This window comes from Aquila chrysaetos, chromosome 17, assembly GCF_900496995.4.
Source record: "Aquila chrysaetos chrysaetos chromosome 17, bAquChr1.4, whole genome shotgun sequence".
Classification (NCBI taxonomy): Eukaryota; Metazoa; Chordata; class Aves; order Accipitriformes; family Accipitridae; genus Aquila; species Aquila chrysaetos.
The window spans coordinates 20465191-20474823 of NC_044020.1; positions in this window are offsets into that span (position 1 = coordinate 20465191).

The following is a 9633-nucleotide window of genomic DNA, read 5'->3' on the forward strand; positions in this document are numbered from 1 at the left end:
GAAAGTTTGGTCACCTTAGAAGTGGACTCAGCATGGGACACGCCAACTAACCCACCGCTATCTATTATGTTTGCAGACTCTAATTTCCCAAATGTTTCACCTTCACCGATTACTAAAACAACACTTCTCTTCACTGAGCTGGAAGTGCCGCCCACTAGACCTTCTGGCACATCCTTGCTGTTAGAGCAGCCAGAGCCTCACGTGCCTGAAACAGACTCATATTTCCTCTCTAGTAAATCCCAAGTACCCACATACCATTTCCTACAGGACATCACTTCAGACTCAGACCAGCTTTCCAGCTCCATGTACATGTGGGTCATAAACACTCTTCATGAATGGCCTCACAGCTCAGCAGAGGCACTTCCTTCTAAGACAGAATTTAATGTATTTTTGCCAGAAGCAATGTCAGTATCAGAAATACCAGATTACAGCGATGAGGCAAAAAGCCACTTTCCAGAACTTGAAATGCTTTCTAGTGCATCCCTCTCTCCAGAAACACTCCCTTCACTATTCGCAAAAGCTTCAGTAAAAGCCACAACTTTGTCTGACTTCACATTTCCCATCGATGACACATTTCCACCTGTGCTAGCAAGTAGCAGTCTGAGCCAAGTGTTCGCTAATGACTATGAACAGTTATCTAAACCTTTTATGACTATCCCACAGCCCAGTGGGTTTCCATTTGCTGGAGGGAAAAGCGCAGTTTCTTCTGTAACCCAGAGAGAAGCACAGACTCTCTATCCCAAATTGAATTTCAGTCCTGAAGCCTCAGCCTGCTTTTCTAGCATGTTGTACAGTACTTTCCCTAGTAGAGCTGAAGCATCTTATGAACCAAGTCTGATCATTCTGTCCCATCCTGATACCACTCCAGTTCTTACTCTGCCAGTAGACTTTTCTAGCTTTGACATGCCTGAGCTATCCAGACCAACAAATGTACTTCATTCTTCTTATGGCAGCAGCATGCTCAGAACAGAGATGCAGTCTGCAAGTACGTTATCCAGTGGCACAAAGGAATTGCATTCAGACAGAGATCTGGGAACAAGAAGAATTTTGCCAAATGTCACCAAGCCTACCCTGGAGTCACACAAGATCTCAGACATCAAGTCGGATGCTGTAGAAGTACCTCTGGTGACTTTATTTAATGCCACTTCTCATCTGTCCAGTAGTATAATGGGTATGTTTAAGACTTGACTTTCTATTCATCTTCTTTCCTGCCCTGAGAGTCCTGACAGAATAGTTTGATACAGTTTCTTCTGTAAAAGCATGACTTCACAGCACTAGGGATGTCAGCAGCAGTGTTCATCATAAGGGAAAGTAATTTTTTGCTCAAATTGGTACAGACAACAGCTCAGCTGAACGATCGGACACAGCTGTGGCTGTCCTATCTAAGTAAAGATGTAGACCCATTGAAAAAGCTCCGGAGGAACACAAGGATGGTCAGAGGTCTAGAAAACATGACAAACTGAAATGATTAGTCTAGAAGACTGATGAAAGATCCAGGTTTATGTAACAGTTTGCCGAAAAGATGAAAGCAGCGCTCTCAGTATCCCCTGGGAACTGAAGAAGTACTAATGACCTTCAATTGCAGTTAAGATGATTTAAGTTAAGACATTAGATAAACTTTCTCACAGTAAGGATAATAAAACATTAGAAGAGATGCTTGGGGAACATTGTGGAGGGTTTTTAAGAACAGAACAATAAATATTTATCAGAAATGACACAGGAGTAGTTGAGTATCCTAAAGAGTAAAGAATTGGACCAGACACCATTTATAGTCTGCCTTCTCCTCCAGCTGCATGAATCTATGACTCAGGCTTAAGTATACAGCAGACTACAGAGATGGTATGTTTGTAGGACCAGCTGGATAAATTTGCAGGATTATGTCTGAATCCACTTACATTACATCTGTAAAAAGGTACACATGGTAGATCTTAAATACTAAGTGCAGCATTCTGAGCCAAATTATTCCTTCATTCTAGAGTGACCTGACTGCCCCTATTTTTAATGCATTGACCTTGTTAATGCCCTTCAGCACCATCTTTGTAAAACTTTACTAGACCCACATTGAGTCTCTAACCATAGTGCAAGACTGTAGTCTGAAATAGTTAGGATTGCAATCAGGTGTCCAAGCAAGCACCTGTCAAAGCCCACATATTAACAACACAGCCCTAACAATACTGTTATTAACACTCTTGCAAACACAGGCCATCTAGAGATGTTAAAAAATATCTTTCTGCTCCAGTGAAAGAAGCCACTTGGGTAAAGAGTTCCCCCATTTTCTAAAGGGGAGGTTGAACACTAGCTTCCTTCCCATGCTGGCAGATACTGGCAAAGAGTTTTCAGTCACATGCCAGAAAAGCTTTTAAACTACATTCCCAAGACTATAGCAAATTATTAACATAAGATCCCTTTTACATAAACAATCTTTCACCTTATACTGTAATGATCTCATTTTCAGAGGTGGTTCAGACACTACTGCCATCGCACCAGGATCCAAGCACCTTGCTATTTCCCATATCTGAAAGACTACAGTCCATGCAAAGTACATGGATTCTTCCTCCCTTTTCTGTTTCACAAGAGCTTCAGAATATAACCCCAGGTAAAAAGTTTACTTCTGTGTTCTTACTTCTGAACATACTTATCATCAACTTTTTCATCCATCTTCCAAGGTATCTCTGTTTTCCTATACTAGAACCCATCCAGTCCTCAAAACTATTATGACCTAAAGATTCATGTCCTTCCAAATTAATCCCTCCCTACTATTTACATTAGGTAATATATACGAGAGGATAAGATTAGGGCATGATTTTACTCAATCTTGCAAATTCGTGCTTATCCTGAAGTCTAGAAAACTCAAAAAAATGAGATCCAGAAATGGAGGGAAGAAAGGAACATTTTTGTCACAGGCTGCAGAACTCCTTGCGTCCTGATCTTCTCCCTTACTCCTTGAGCCTGCCAGCAAACTTTACCTGTCACATTTGAAAGGAAATCTTCTCTCTTTGTCACCACATTTTATCATCCTACAGCCTACTTGGTGTCCACTCACATATTCATAGGAGCTCTTCAAATTGGGCAGATGCGCAGCACTCAAAGTAATCCTGTCCCAGGCAGGGTGTCTGCCGCCGCCAGAAGTGGCACGATAACAAGACACCCAGTACTTGCCTGATAAATCTGAAATTAGTCTTGATGCTAAACACAGCTCAATGGTATAAAGAAAAAACAAACGTATTCTTATAAAATCCCCAAACAAAAAATCCATGATCAGTGCTGGAAATAGAAGATGAAACAATAACATGTTTTAATAATTACCTCGTACATAAGCACCATTTCAGAATCTGATTGACAGAGCACTCAGATGTCAGGGCTGGGACTGATTCTTTGCAGAGTTAAGAATTGTTTCTTCAGGAGTTGTGTCTGTTTCCCAAGAGGACACTTCATGTGGAAATAATCATGAGCTTCTGCACTTTCTGAGGATCTCAGCTTGTGCAAGCATGCGCCCAGGGGTCCCTGCAAACTTAATGTTGGGAATGAAGGCAAATCAAGGTTAACGCCTGATGACAGCCCTGTTAATGGTATCTGTGCTAGAGTCTAGAGATAGTTAAAGTATCACAGTACCAGGCAGTCTCCTGTTGGGCAGCTTCAAACGGTAATCCAAACTTGGATTTTAGTAGACCATCCAATCATACAAGGAAGGGCCTTGAAGTTTACATAAGCTTTCCATAACACAAAATTAAAAAAAAAATCAAGCAAGAATTTCACAATAATAGGAAGGAACACTGCCCTTACTCTTTGATATTTAAAGCATTAGAAATGAGACATACTTAACTGCCACCATGAAGTAAATGCATCACCCAAGAGGCATATCGTGGTATTTCTGTGTAGAAGATACTAGAATAAGATATTATTGTTTGGGAAGGCACTGTACAAAACCTGACTAATATGTTAGACTAGAAAGAACAGTGTTGTACATATTTACAACTCTTTAAATAAACATATATCTAAATACAGTTAAGCAAATGAAGTTGCTCCTAAGGTGTAATCAAGGACAACGCTTTACAGTACTATTACAAGCTTAAGTTTCAGTAGAAGTGAGGCAAGTCCAGAATTTCCCTTGCCAGTTCTCATCATCTGCCATTGTCATTCACAGGTCAGAGGCTCTGTGAGGTGACAGGCCCACCGCCCCTTGAAAAAACAAATGCCATCCACCCATTTGAATGCAGGCTAAGAAAGGACAGCAGCTGAAGCGGCTTGCTTCTGATTTACAAGACATTAGCTATTAGTTATCACACAATGTAAAGCAGATGTTTTAAAGATAATTTCTCTTTTGTTTTCTATATTTTAGCTTTGAATTAATCTGTTTAAGACTAAAATCTCAACTTGAACCTTTTTAATTGCTTTTAAGATTATCCTCTGATTATATGTTGAGTTGGTCTTGTCAGCCTTGGGTTTGGAAAAAATACAGAAAAACAAAACAGGGTGCTTTATTGGATTTTAGATAGTTATCACCCATGTATTTGCAGTCTAAGGCTCCCAAGGACTAGTATGTGAACCCCATTTAAGGATACTACAGAAACTCTAGATTTTCAACACATTTCCATCTTAAAGCAGTCAGAGAAAGTTATTTAAAAAAAAAAACTTCAGATTGTCTTCCAAAATGATGCTGTAGCTAAGTGGTTGTGCTCAGTTACTCACTTCACAGGAAAGAATGATTTGCAATGTCTATCACAAAAGGAAATAACATAAGAAAAGCAGTGGGGGGTTCTGTTGATCCTAAATAAAATCCCTAAGTACTATTTCTCAGAAAGGAGTCTAGAGAGCAATGTAACACTTCTCTTCTGAAGATGATAAAACAAGGGGCAATAGCCCCAAAACTGCATCTCAGGAGGTTCTGACATCAGGAAAACTTTTTCACTCAGGGGTAACACAGCAATGGAACAAGTCACCCAGACTTGGGACCTTCATCCTGAGAAGTTTTCAAGACTCAGCTAGACAAAGCCATGCTTGATCTCATTTCGTCTTGGCTACAGCTCTGCTTTGAGCAGGAGGTTGGCTAGATGACCCCCAGAGGTCCCTTCTAGCCAACATGCTCCATAATACTATGTGGCTGACAAGATTTATTTGCTATCATTATCAGATAAATATTTTTTCCACATAATTGTTTCATTTCCTTTTCTCCCTCCTCTCTAAAGGGCAAGAAAACACTTCCCCAAAGGTTGTTCATTCCATTAAATTTCTAACAGCAACTATCGGATCCCTCTTCTTTTTTCCTATACCTGCCAACACATTTTACGATGAGGAAGATGGCAACTCAACTCAGTTATCTCTACAAATCACTCCAGCTGATGGCTCTCCATCGGGATCAGAAAGCTGGCTGCAATTTAACAGCTCTCAGCAAACCATGCATGGCTATCCCCTTGATATTGATCTCCAGTATTCACCTCAGGAGTTTGTGCTGTCTGCCACAGATTCAGGAGGACTGACTGCCTGGGAATCCTTCACCATTGAGCTTCTGAAGCCCACAAATGTACCATGCCACCTTTACACTGTCCGAACAAAAAACAGCTACTACTCTTTCCTGAGAGAGAGGAAAAGGATTAGTTTGTTTCTAGAGAAGCTCTCCCTCTATTTCAACTCCAGCAGTCCCAAAGACATCATGGTGACCACTCTCAAACCTGGGTCCACAGTAATCTCATGGTATAACAGTTCACTGTGTACAAGTGCCAACAGGTCGTCCAGCTGGTGCGCAAAAGATGAAATCCAGGAAGCACTAGAGAAATTAAGAGTGCCGGATGGGTACGTTAGCCCACACTTTGTCCAAGCAATGTTGCCAGAATACAAAATTGATGTCATTTTCAACATTGCATATAGTGAAGTCTGCTTTCCCACTACAAAGCCATTCGATGGGTCTTTCAACAGTACTGTGCCTACACTTCAAGACAAGAATGACTCCACAATTAGGAAGACTGCATCTGCCTTACTAAGCAGTCTTTGTGTCACTGCTGGGGTGGCTCTAATAATACTGGTTTACTGGTTTTGCAAGTATCACAGGAAGGTTCCTGGATCACAGTCTGTGATGTTTCAGAGAAACTCCCAGTTGAGCCATGCTGATGTGGAACTGGATGTCCTGAAACCTCGCAAAGCCCCTGTACATGAGTGCAGGGCTTCACCTTCACCTCAGTTATGGATACCACCTTCGGTACCACCTACCTCCCAAGAGCAGTATTCTAGGTCAATAGGACCGCCTCACATCACACCATCTTTCCAGCCACCAAAATACCAATTCCCTCCCCGTTACCAAGAGGGTATGACTACCCAGAATGACCAGGGCAATATCCACAGACTTAAGGTAAGATCTTTTAAATGATTTTAAGAGCAAATCTACAAAAAGACAATTTGTACTAGAATGTACTATCCTTATTACTGAGAAAAAAAGTCATAAGCAGTTAGCGATTTTATAATTTTTCAATTTAAAAATTGAACATACTTAAGAGAAAATGTATACCAAGCTGATGATGGTGAGAATGAGGGGTCACAGCCAGTAAAACTAACTCCATTGACTCTCTGATTCATAAATACACATTTTACATAGAAGGGCCAGAACTGACAGAAGGACCATCACAAAACATAATGTTTCCATTGAAATTCAAAGGCACTACAACCCTTGAGTCTCTATGTCATCTTGGAATTTTAAATTAGTATTTTCAAAAAATGCATCCAGTAATTGTCCCTCTCTCATAGGTGACACTGTCTCTGTCCTCAATTGTTCAAAACTTTTTTTAGTGTTTCTATTAAATACATTATATGTAGCATTTATAAAGGCAACAGTAGCTACTTAACATGAAACTCTTCCTGTTAGGTAATTGTATAATGTACTTTTAAAAATACATTTTAAAGTTACAGGCTTGCTTTCTTACAGTAAAACTGGCTCTCTTGTCTGCTTCCACCCATGACAGTTCAAGGACCATAGGGAAGAAAATGTGTAAAAGTTTCTAAAAACTTTTCAAATATTTTAAAATCCTTTCAGTTTAATAGATTAACATATACAAAATTTAATCCATAACCTAATTATGGATTAAACTACTTAATCCATAACTTCCAATTTTAATCTGTTAACTGGTTTAGAACTGAGAAAACCTTCCTTGAACCTGAAAGCAGAGTGTGAAATAGGACTAAAGTACCACCACATAGAAAGAAAAGGAGATACATAAAGAACACCCTTTCCAGAACTGCCACAGGACTTTACTGGAGAAGGTGGATCACCAAAGAGCTTCAGACCACTGACATTCCAACTCAGGCGAGAGTTTCTTTAAGCTGTCTAGGAACAAGAACTCACAGGGTAAGTCTCCTGTCACAGTGTGCTCCTGCTGACATGGTACGTAGTGGCCACCTATTGTTGCGATGAACTCCGACAGAGCAGAAGGTATAGAAGCCACGCTGTATACAGGGCAGCCCAGCCACCACAAACACTGCTCTAGCACAGTGAGCAGACACTAGAGAGCAGTGAGCTAGCCAAAGAATAGTTTTTGCCGGCTAAAGAACACAGGCACAAATATGCAACTCCTACCATAAGGAAACTAGGCAGAACTGGATCCAGTTTGGGAGCAGGCTGCTCACCAGTCCAAAGGGAATCCAGCCCAGAGATAAATCTGGGAATGATCCACAACCAGGCGGTGAGAACAGCTCTCCAGTGGTCCAATTTTATGTTGTAGTGCAGATTAGTGTTTGCAAACAACCAGATGCCAGCATGACACACCAAGGCAGGTCCCTGCAGCCTCTGCTGGCTTGCCTTCCCTCCAAACTTAAGATTCACACCACCCAGCGATCCCAACACCAGTACAGCTCAACCAGTAGTCATGGCATAGAAAGAGAATTTGAACAGCTCACTAGCCACAAGTGTACCAAGAGCTACAGGACCAAAGTATTTGAACAGATGAAACTATATTTGTGTGTACATTGTACATGTACAATCCACCTCTAGTTACAACATACTTGTGGGAGCAGATGAACAACATGCACTAGTCAGCTGCGCATATGAAAATGTTGCTAACACTGTGGGGTTTTTTGGGACAGCAGTTGCTCTGTGAATATGACAGTAGTGACAGGATTTAGATCTTCTTGCATGAACAAGTAGCACTTGTCTGGGTTTACAGTGTTAAATAACTTTTTGGATAAATACAAATTCCTCTAGGTGACTACCTCAATGTTTTCCAGAAGCCATCCAGCTATAAACCAGCTCTAAAGTTTGATGTAAAAGTCAACAAAGCAGCAGTAATTCGCTGTAGTCAATAGTCTAGACATAAGATATAAATCTAAAGGATTACTGCAGGAAACATCAGCCCTTGTAGTATCTTATGTCTCAGTAAGACTCTTCAAGTACTTAGAATACAGGACCACAGTCAACTCCCCTTGGAGAATCAGGCCCTGTTCATTTAATCACTTAACAGTCTTACCTGGCAGATGTTCCAAAAGTGGAAGAGGTAGTTAGTAAACAAGCTAAACAAATACATCTTTTAATAGCAGGTACAGAATTTTTCTTTTCCTCTAATAAAATATTTAATTGCTGTGCATATTTAAGGACTGCAGCTGAATATTAATGGCACATCAGGAGATGCAATACACGCAATTCCCCCAAGGCACAGGGTAAGCTTTTCAGTTATACTTCTCTAGACTAGCAACAAATTGCAGAAAGCTGACATTTACATGCTCCCTAGTTTCAAGACTTTAAAATTCCTTTAGTAAACAAGAGAAATATCCAGACTGATATGCAGTACAATCTCATTTAAAAAAACAAAATCAGAAACTCATAAGAAACAATAATTCCATGGTGGCTTTCTCCATCACAGCATTTCAAATAGGATATTAAGAGATGTGGTGATGCAGGACACCCTATTTTTAATTAAGTAGTGAAAATAAAAGTCTTTAGAAATTAGGATCTCCAAAAATTACACATTGCTTCTGTAAAAGCTACATAAGTTTTAGAATATGATAAAAAATATTATCACACAAGTACTCTTTAATCACTCTGTAAAAATGGTTCTAAAATCATTTAACAGAAAACACATCTGCATCACAGTGGTTAAATAATCACCTTGAAACTATACGTGGTACTTTTAACACAGCTGAAGAAAGGACTCAGCTACCAATGTAAGTAAAGAATATTTGCTTCAGATGCTTGTCTTCAGATCTAGTCATCATGAACTATGTTATATTAATTTAGTTTTAGAGAAGCTCACAAAGATGTGTCTTAAATCAACTTAAACTATAACATACCAAATCTGTGAGACCTTCAGTTGCTTATACAAGCTAGAATAAGGTAACAGATGCAGATCAGAGGAAGGCTGACATACACGTAGAGCTTAGCTATTCATCTTTCCTTAGCCCACTCACGTTGACCCATTTGAAGCCAACCCAAAATCTTACAAAGGATTAGATCACAGACATGGGGTGACAGTTTTCCTGTTTGAGAATTCTGCTCTCCATTAAGAGAAAAAAAGGCTCTTAAAGATAATGAAGACAGATCATCCACTTTGTTATTTCACAGCCATTAATATTGAGAACAAGTCTCCCCATGACGTTAAAAAAGCTTAGACCTAAAACCACAGGTATCTTAGAGGGCATATTTCATCAAAAAAATAA